Raw genomic sequence first — 11,250 nt, forward strand, 5'->3', positions numbered from 1 at the left:
TTTATTTAAATTCATTTAATTAACATATAGTGTATTACTAGTTTCAGAGGTAGAGTTCAGTGATTCATCAATTGTATATAACACCCAGTGTTCATTACATCACATGCCCACCTTAATGCCCATAACCATTTATGCTATCTCCCCACCCCTCTCTCCTCCAGCAATTCTTAGTTTGTTTCCTATGACAAATATGACTTCTTGAAATATTTAGGTTATGTCTGAACACAAAGCATCTTTCTAATAGAAGGACAATCTCCTTGCTTGTATCCAGTAGTAATTATAAAACAAAATGTATAAATTCAGTAACTTACCTCTTCTACCTCTAAAATAGAAAGTTCACACATTTGCTGTTTGACAGAGAGATATAGGAAGAGGGAGAAGAAAGAGGAGAGGAGAAGAGGAAGTAGAGTCAGAGTATAGACAGGTTCATCATGTTTGATGTTAGGAGTTGTGATAGACTACTGAAGTGCCACAAGTTCTTTCCATTCCTGTATATATGCTCTTTTGCAGTATTACCCTTCAGGTCCTCCAACAAAAGTTGGCATCTACTCGTCTTGAAGCTGGGTTGTCTGCATAACTTTATTTGGCAAGTTGGACACTGGCAAATGTGTTTGCTTTCATGCTGCACTTCAGAGGGGTTTGTACTCTTGTTATACTTGAAGCTGTTAGATAACCTATATGCTAAAGGTTGAGAAGCTTTGTTGAGGAGACCCAACATACCCCAGCCAATAATCAGTCATGATCTGGCTGACAGCCCAGTAACCACCAGTCATTTAATTGAGGTCATCCTTGAGTATCCAGCCAGCAATCCAAGGCATGCCACATTATCCTGCATTTCATGTCTGGACCCACCCAGCCTTTAGTGAGATGCCCCATGGTGAGGTACCACACCAAACTTTGAGCCGGCAGGGGTTTTAGTTTATAAGAATTAAGTGTGGCTAGCACCCACAAGAAGGTGGAGTGGACCGTTGGGATCTCAGTCGATCCAAGAAGTGGAACAAGTTCACAGAGTCCCCTGCAAGTAAATGTGTGGCACCAGAAAGAGTAACACTAAGCTCATTTTCCTACTCAGGAAGACCTCAGCTCCCAAGAAGGGAGACAGCTTTGTTGAAAAACTCAAATTAGCTACCCAGTTGACAGGACCAATTGTGCCCCTACAGAAAGACTATAGGAAGGAGAAAACTAGAGTCATCTCAGAGAAGAACTTCAAGGATTCACCAGTGTTTGTGTGGCCTGTGCCAATGCCCAGCTCTTTGGTGTCTGGGCAAAAAGGGACAAGGAAGCTGCAAAACAGGATGTTGAAAAGGATAAAATAAAGTGCCCTTGGCAACTTTTGATAAAAATACATATGTATTTCTAAAGCCATATGCAATTAATAGCACAACATCAAAATATTTAAAGCGCACATTGACAAAACCAAAAAGAATAACAGGAAAATCTACAATAATGAAAAAAGATTTTTAACACATTGGTAGGAAAAGGGACCCCCCCAAAAAAGAAAAAAAATTTGAATATAACAATTACAAACCTGATATAATTGATATCTATAAAACAGTATTCTCAGCAACTATAGAATATATCTTCCCAAAGATCTTAGCAAAATTGATCAGGCCTTACATTTTTTTTACTCTGAAGTTTGCATGCTTGCCTGATCTAGTATTTCTAAACCCCCTTCCCCTTTTTAAAAAATATCTAACTTATGTTGCTTTTCACTGAAATTATATGGTTCTGTCACTACTCTTGTCTGAAACTTAACCTGTAGGGTAACTGGGGTGCTAAGCTTGTAAAATGTTCTCCTTTTATCTTCAGTGTATCTCTTTAATCCTCTTTCAATCTGATTCATTTATCTTGTTATGATGAGAATAAGGTGTAACCTTGTGACTGAAGACTCGGTTATAAAAAATTGGCCATAAAAAAATTTCAACACATTTCAAGGATTAAAATCATATAGAGTATGTACTTTTACCATTGTGAAATTAAGTCAGAAATCAGAAATACAAAGATAAGTTTAAAATCCCATAGGTAAAAGAATAAATCATAGTAGAAGTTTGAAAACATTACATTTTAAAATTTATCCAACACATCTTAAATGACATGTCAAGAGAAATTTATAGTCTTACTTACATGTGTAAGAAAAAAAGATCTGAAAATCCATGATCTATGTACCCATCTCAAGAAGTTAGAAAAGGAATAGCAAATTAAACCTAGAAAAGAGAAAGAAGGAAATGATAAGGATAAGAGCAGAAAATAATGAACAGTTTAGAAAGAAAATCAATAAAACCAGAAGTTGATTCTTTGAAAACGCTAATAAAATTGATAAATCCTTAGTAAAAATATGATAAACAAAAGAGAGAAGGTATTAATTACCAATTTGAGGAATGAAAAAAAAAAGATATTTTAGCAAATTCTAAAGACATTTTAAATTTTAGCCATAGGGAATAAGCTGATGCTGGACTTGTCCTGTGATAAGCAAGTAGGAAACTGAATATAATTTGTGGAAGTTGCTATGTTTAGACATGGGAATATGATCCTGGAGTAAAAAAATACAAACAGGTGAGTCCCGTGAACACCCCTGCTCTTTGACTGGAGAGGCTTCCCAGATTACAGCATAGGAAGGGGCAAATAAGACAGAGCACAGAGATCCCATCAAGAGGACTGAGATTAAAAGTTTGGGGAATTAAATAAGGCAACTGGAGTGTGTGAGACATGGGAAAGGGAAGTCTGCAAATAAATAGCTCCAGATGTCTGGTTCTTGAGTGTGTTGCTGAATGCTGACTGGTGTGTGAATAAGGTGAAACTCATGGGGCATGGTAAAGAACTACTGAGCAATTCTCATTGCTCACACAGGTTTGGGAGATGTTCAAGTTCTGACTGACTCAGATAGCTCTTTGGATAATTCTACTAGACATTTATAGAGGAAGTAATGCTAATTCTATACAATCTCTTCTAGAAAATAGGAGGAAAAACTTCCTAACTCATTTTATGAGGCCAGCATTATCCTAATACAAAACCAGACAAAAATGTATAAGGAAAGGAAACTACAGACCAATAACATTCATGACCTTAAAGACAAGAATTCTAAACAGACATGATGATGTACAGATCAAATTTTAAGGAATTACTAAAAAGCTACTGGAACTAATGATTGTCTCTAGCAAAGTACAGAATGCAAAGTCACTGTACAAAAATTGCATATATATGTGTGTGTGTAAGTATATAGGCATAGATAATACTTCCATATGTAATACATGTGCATGCACACACACCCCACAGTAGAAAGTGAAATTTTTAAAAATTGCATTTACAAGAACATCAAACAAATGAGAGACTTAGAAATAAATTTAACAAAATATGTGAAAGACCTGTACACAGAAAAGACACAGCAATTAAAGAAGACCTATATAAATAGAAATATCATTTTCTTGGATTGGAAGAATCAATATTTTTAAGATGTAAGTCTCAGATAGATTTATATTTCCAATGCAGTTTTAATGAAAATTCCAGCAGTCTTTTCTATGGAAATTGATAGACTGATTCTACAATTTATATGGAAATGTAAAGGATCTAGAATAGTCAAATGATTTTGAAAACTAAGAACAAAGTTGAAGGACTTACATCTGATTTCAAGACTTTCTGTGATGAATCACTGAATTCTACTCCAGAAACCAATATTACACTGTATGTTAACTAACTAAAATTTAAATGGAAAAAAAAAAGACCTTCTGTGAAGCTACTACTGGTAATCAATACAGAGTGGAATTTATATAGATTAAGGACATAGTAGAGAGTTAGAAATTGGTCTATTGCTGTTTGATGGAGGTGCAAGGTAATTAAATTTGAGACAGATAATTTTTTCCATTAAATGGGGTTGGGAACAGAATATACAGGTGGAGAAAAAAATGTACCTTGACCCTTAACTGACTCCATATAAGAAATTAACTAAAAATGGACCTAAGCATAGCAATAGACCTTCTAGAAGAAAACATGGGAGAATGTTTTCACGTTTTGGGGTAGCCAAAGATTTCTTAGAGTACAAAATACATATAAGAAGAAATTGATTAATTGATATTTTTTGTTTTTTCTTTGTTCATTTGTTTTGTTTCTTAATTCCCACACAATGAGTTAAATCATATTTGTCTTTTTCTTACATACTTCATTTACCATTGTATCCTCTAGATCCATCCATGTTGTTGCAAATGGCAAAATTCCGCTCTTTTTTATGCCTGAATGATATTCAAGTGTGTGTGTGTATGCCCATCCCATCTTTATCCATTCATCTACCAATAGACACTTGGGTTGTTTCCATATTTTTGTGAGTAGTGCTACAATAAACGAACATAGAACGAACATAGAAGTGCATATATCATTTTGAATCAGCGTTTTCATTTTCTTTGAATACCCATTAGTGGAATTACTGGATCACTCTATTTGTAACTTTTTGAGGAACCTCCCTACTGTTTTCTATACTGGCTGCACCGGTTTGTATTCCCACCAACAATGCACAAGGGTTTCTTCTTCTCCACATCCTTACCAACAGTTTTTATTTGTTGTGTTTTTTACTTTAGCCATTCTGAGAGGAATGAGTGATAGCTCATTGTGGTTTTGATTTGTATTTCCCTGATACGTTATGGTGAACATCTTTTTTATGTGTGTTGACCATCTGTATGTTTTCTTTGGAAAAAAGTCTGTCCATATCTTCTGTCCATTTTTATTTTTTTATTTTTTATTTTTAAAGATTTTATTTATTCATTCATGATAAACACACACAGAGAGAGAGAGAGGCAGAGACACAGGCAGAGGGAGAAGCAGGGTCCATGCTGGGAGCCCGACACAGGACTCGATCCCGGGACTCCAGGATCACGCCCTGGACCAAAGGCAGGCGCCAAACTGCTGAGCCACCCAGGGATCCCCTTCTGTCCATTTTTAAATTGGATTATTTATAGTTTTGGTATTGAATTGGTATAGGTTCTTTATGTTTTGAATATTAACCCATTATGGGTTATATAATTTGCAGATATCTTCTCCTATTCTGGGGATTGTCTTTGTCTTTTGTTGATGGTTTTCTTCACTGTGCAAAAGCTTTTTATTTTGATATAGTCCCAATAGTTTAATTTTGCTTTTGTTTCTTTTTCCAGAGGAGACGTATCTAGAAAAATATTTCTACAACTGACATAAAAAAGATTACCGCCTATGTTTTCTTCTAGGAATTTTATGGTTTCAGGTCTCACATTTAGGTCCTTAATCCACGTTAAGTTTATTTTTGTGTGTAGTGTAAGAAAGTTGTTCAGTTTCATTCTTTTGCATGTAGCTGACAGTTTTTCCAACACCATTTATTAAAAAGACTGTCATAAAAAAAAAAAAAAAAAAGACTGTCATTTTTCCATTGTATACTCTTACCTCTTTTGTGGTAGATGAACTGACCATATAATTGTGGGTTTATTTCTGGGCTCTCTGTTCTGTTTTATTGATCTATGTGTTTATTTTTGTGCCAGTACCATATTGTGGTGTTTTTTTTTTTAATTTTCTCTAGGGGCTCCCAGGTGGCTCAGTGGTTAAGTGTCTGCCTTTGGCTCAGGTCGTGATCCCATAGATCTGGGATCGAGTCCTGCATCAGGCTTCCTGCATGGAGCTTGCTTGTCCCTCTGCCTGTGGCTCTGCCTCTCTCTCTCTGTGTCTCTCATGAATAAATAGATAAAATCTTTTTAAAAATTCAATTTAATTAACATATGCTATATTTTAGTTTCAGAGGTAGAATTGGTACGATGTTGTTTTGATTATTACAGCTTTATAGTATGTCTTAAAACCTGAGAGTATGATACTGTCACATTTGTTCTTTTCAAGACTGCTTTGCTATCTGGGATCTTTTGTGGTTCCATACATGTATTCTAGTTCTGTGAAAAATGCTGTTGGTGTTTTGAAAGGGATTGCATTAAACATATAGATTGCTTTATGTAGTATGGATATAAAAGTTTTGGTTTTTCCAATCCATGAGCATGGAATATCTTTCCATTTGTGTCATCTTCAATTTCTTTCATCAGTGTTTTGTAGTTTTCAGAGTTTAGAGCTTTCAGCTCTTCGGTTAAGTTTAGTTTTAAGTATTTTTTTCTTTTTGGTACAATTGTAAGTGGGATTAGACTTCTATATGCTTGGGATATTATATAGAAACCTATTAGTAACCACAAATCAAAAACCTATAATAATGTGGTATATATATACAATGAAGTACTACTCAGCCATCAAAACAAGAAATCTTGCTATTTGCAGTGACGCAGATGGAACTAGAAGATATTATGCTAAGTGAAATAAGTCAGTCAGAAAAAGACAGTCACCGTATGATCTCATTTATGTGTGGAATTTAAGAAACAAAACAGAGGATCATAGGGGAAGAGAGGAAAAGATAAAAGAAGATGAAATCAGAGAGGGAGACAAACCATAAGAGATTTTTTTTAGAAATATTTTATTTATTTATTCATGAGAGACACAGAGAGAGAGGCAGAGACATAAGCAGAGGGAGAAGCAGGCTCCCCGAGAGCCTGATGCAGGATTCAATCCCAGGACCCCAGATAACACCTTAAACTGAGCCACCCAGGTGTCCCACCATAAGAGACTCTTAATCATAGGAAACAAAATGAGGGTTGCTCAGGTCATAATCCTGGGGTCCTGGGATCAAATATCAGGCTCCCTAGTAGGGAGTCTGCTTCTCCCCCTCTTCTCCCTTTCTTTTGCCTCTCCCTTCTGCTTGTGCACACACACTCTCTCTCTCTCAAATAAAGAAATAGAATCTTAGGAAAAAAGAAAAGAACCACAAATTCAACTGTAAAAAGTTAACAAAATGTCAGTAAGTATGTACCTATCAATAATTACTTTGATATAAATGGGCTAAACACTTCTAATCAAAAGACATTGTGTGATTGGATAAAATGCAAGACCCAACTATATGCTGCATACAAGAGATTCATTTTAGACCTAAAGATACCTGCAGATTGAAAGTGAGGGGATAGGGAGGGATACATCTATCATGTAAATAATAGCAAAGAGAAAGATGGGGTAGCAATACTTAAATAGAACAAAATAAGATAATAATATGAAAAATTAAATTCCAACAAATCAGACAATCTAGAAGAAGTGAATAAATTCCTAAAAACATATAACCTCCCAAAACTGAAACAGAAAGAAATAGAAAATTTGAATATACCCATTATCAGCAATGAAATTGAATCAGTAATCAAAAAATTTCTAGCAAACAAAAGATCAGGACCAGATGGCTTCACAAATTCTACCAAACATTTAAAGAACAATTAATACCTATTCTTAAACTATTCTAAAAAATAGAAGAGGAAGGAAATCTTCCAAATTCATTCTATGAGGCCAGTATCACCCTGATTAAAAACACACACGCGCGTGCACACACACACACACACACACACAGACACACAGATAAAGACACTGCAAAAAAAGAAAACTACAGGGGCACCTGGGTGGCTCAGTGGTTGAGTGTCTGCCTTTGGCTCAGGTTGTGATCCCGGGGTCCTGGGATCAGTCCCACATCAGGCTCCCTGCATGGAGCCTGCTTCTCCCTCTGCCTATGTCTCTGCCTCTCTCTGTGTGTCTCTCATGAATAAGTAAAATAAAATCTTAAAAAAAAAAAAAGAAGAGAAAACTACAGGCCAATATCTCTGATAAACATAGATGCAGAAATTCTCAACAAATTAGCAAACCATATACAACAATATATTTAAAAAATCATTCACCACAATCGAGTAATGTTTATTCCTGGGATGCAGTGGTAGTTCAATATTCATAAATCAATCAGTGTGATATATCACATCAACAAGAGAAAAGGTAAGAACCATATGATCATTTCAGTAGATGCAGAGTAAGCATTTGACAAAGTACAACATCCATTCATGATAAAACCCTCAACAAAGTAGATTTAAGGGGAACACACCTCAACATAAATGCCATATATGAAAACCCCACAGCAAACATCATACTCAGTGAAAAACAAGGTTTTCTTCTAAGATGAGGAACAAGGATGTCCTCTCTTACCACTTTATTTATCGTAGTACTGGAAGTCCTAACCACAGCAGTCAGAAAAGAAAAAGAGGTAGAAGGCATCCAAATTGATAAGGCAGAACTAAAACTACCATTGATTATAGTTTTGCCTTTTCCAGGATTCTCTATAGAATATGTAACCTTTTTAAAAAGAACCGGCCTTTTTACTTACCAATATGCATGTAAGTTACCTTCATGTCTTTCTATAGCTTGATGACTCATTTCTTTTTAGTGTTGAATAACCATCCATTGTCTGGATGTACCATAGTTGGTTTATCCATATACCTATTGAGGGACATCTTGATTGCTTCTAGTTGAGGTAATTATGAATAAAACTACTATAAACGTTTTTGTGGGCCTAAGTTTTCAACTCAGAGTACATACCTAGGTGCCCATTAGTACTAGTATGGTAAATCTTTCTTTAGCTTTGTAAAAAACTGCCAAATTGTCTTCCAAAGTGGCTGTACCATTTTGCATTTCTACCAGTAATGAATGAGAACTCCTGTTTCTACGTCCTTGCCAGTATTTGGTGTTGTCAGTGTTTTGGATTTCGGCCATTCTGATTGGTGTATGATGAAAACTTACTGTTGTTTTAGTTTGTAATTTATATATAAATTATATATATAACTATACCGTTGAACATCTTTTCATTTGCTTACTTGCTATCTATATATCTCCTTTTGTGAAGTGTTCACATTTTTTTGTCCATTCTTTAACTGGGTTGTTTGTTTTCTTATTGCTGAATTTTAAGAATTCTTAGTATATTTTGGATATAAATCCTTTATCAGGTATATGTTTCATAAAGATATTCTTAGAGTTTGTGGCTTGTCTTTTTATTCTCTTAACCGTGTCACAGAGCAGAAGATTCACAGAGCAGAAAATTCTAACTTTAATGAAGTCCAACGTATCAGTTTTTTTATGGATTATTCTTTTGAATTGTATCTAAAAACTCATTGTCAAACCCAAGGCCACTTAGATTTTCAACTGTGTTATCTTCTAGGATTTTATGGTTTTGCCTTTTATGTAAGATCTGTGATTCACTTCCAGTTAACTTTTGTGAAAGGTATAGGATCTGTATGAAAGATATTGAGTCTGTGTCTAGATTGTATGTATGTATGTATGTATGTATGTATGTATGTATGTATTTATGCTCTGGACATCCAGTTGTTCCAGCACCATTTGTTGAAAAGACTCTCCTTTCTCCTTTGGGTTGTTTTTGCTCCTGTAATTTTCCTTTCTTATGTCTTTATCTGGTATTGGTATTAGGGTACTGCTGGCCTACTAGAATGAGTTAGAAAGTATTCCCTCTGGTTCCATTTTCCAGACGAGACAGTAAAGAATTGCTATAATTTCTTTCTTAAATGTTTGGAAGAATTCCAGTGAAACCATCTGGGCCAGATGCTTTCTGTTTTGGAAAGCTATTGTTGATTCAATTTCTTTAATAGATATAGGCCTATTCAGATGATCTATTTTTTTCTTGTATAAGTTTTGGTAGATTATACCTTTCAAGAAATTAGTCCATTTTATCCAAGTTATCAAATTTGTGGTCAGAGTTGTTCATAAGTTAGTTATTATCCTTTTAATAGCCATGAGATCAGTAGTGACATCCGCTCCTTCATTTTTTTTCTTTTAAAGATTTTATTTATTTATTCCTGAGAGACACAGAGAGGCAGAGACATAGGCAGAGGGAGAAGCAGGCTCCCTGCAAGGAGCTTGATGCAAGACTAGATCCCAGGACCCTGGGATTGTGACCTGAGCCAAAGGCAGACTACTACTGAGCCATCCCTCTGCCCCATCTTCTTTCATTTTTGGTATTAGTAACTGGTATTTTTTTCCTTTGGTTAGCCTGGTTGAAGATTTACCAGTTTTACTGATCTTTTCAAAGAAACTTCTTTGGGTATTTTGATGTTTTCTATTATTTCTGTACTTTCAATTTCATTGATTTCTGCTCTGATTTTTAGTAGTTCTTTTCTTCTGCCTGTTTTAGGGTTGTATGGCTCTTTCTATAGTTTTCTAAGGTAGAAGTTTAGATAACTGATTTTAGAACTTTTTTTCCCAATTATATACATTCAGTACTATAAGTTTCCTTTTAATTACTGCTCTCACTGCATTTTACATTTTTTTTGTTTAAAGATTTTATTTATTTATTCACGAGAGACACAGAGAGAGAGGCAGAGACACAGGCAGAGGGAGAAGCAGGCTCCATGCAGGGAGCCTGATGTGGGACTCAATCCTGGGACTCCAGGACCACACCCTGGGTGCTAAACCCACTGAGCCACTCTGGGATCCCCGTTTTACATGTTTCTATAGATATATTTTCATTTAGTTAAAAATATTTTTTAAACATTTTATTTTTTTATTTGAGAGAGAGTAAGCGTGAACAGGGGAGGGACAGAGTGAGAAGCAGACTGACTCCCCACTGAGCAGGGAGCCTGATGTAGGATTCCATCCCAGGACCCCAGAATCATGACCTGAGTCAAATCATGACTTAGCCACAGGTGCCCCTAGTTAAAAATATTTTTAAAATTTTCTTGAGATTTTTTCTTTGATCCATATTTTATTTAGAAGTATGTTGCCTAATATATGGTTTTCTTTTTTCTGGTACCTTTCGATTATCGATTTCTACTTTAATGCAATTGTAGGATGAGAGAATACTTTGTATTATTTCTGTTCTTTTAAATTTGTATAGCTGTAATTTGTGCCCTAGAATGTGGTCTATCTTGATGAATATTCCATGTGAGCTTGAGAAGAGTATTATTGTGCTGTTAGATGAAATATTTTATAGTGTTTTTGGCTTCTAGCATTTTCTTTTAATTTTTTTCTTAGAGTTTCTATCTCTCTACTTACATTATCTATAAGTTCTTGTATATTGTTCACTTTTTCTGTTAGAGCTCTTAACATACTAATTATAGGTATTTTAAATCCTGGCCTAGTTAATTCTAAAATCATGTCAAGTCTGAGTCTGTTGCAAATGTTTTTTCTTGCTTATTAATGCCCCTTTTAATTTTTTTAGATTTTATTTATTTATTTGAGAGAGATAGATAGGGAGAGAGAGCATGAGCAGGAGGCAGAGGGAGAATTAGGCTCTCTGCTGAGCAGGAAGTCCAATATGGAGCTCGATCCCAGACCTCTTGGGTCATGACCTCAGCTGAAGGCAGATGCTCAACTGACTGAGCCACCCAGGCATCCCGTGCC

At 35.3% G+C, this 11,250-nt stretch overlaps 1 pseudogene; it reads left to right on the forward strand.

Moving 5' to 3' along the window:
* The first annotated feature begins 838 nt into the window (after positions 1 to 838).
* On the forward strand, positions 839 to 1,360 carry LOC112935360 (large ribosomal subunit protein eL13 pseudogene; annotated as a pseudogene).
* Positions 1,361 to 11,250: the final 9,890 nt, after the last annotated feature.

The sequence above is a fragment of the Vulpes vulpes genome, chromosome 6, assembly GCF_048418805.1.
Source record: "Vulpes vulpes isolate BD-2025 chromosome 6, VulVul3, whole genome shotgun sequence".
Taxonomy (NCBI): Eukaryota; Metazoa; Chordata; class Mammalia; order Carnivora; family Canidae; genus Vulpes; species Vulpes vulpes.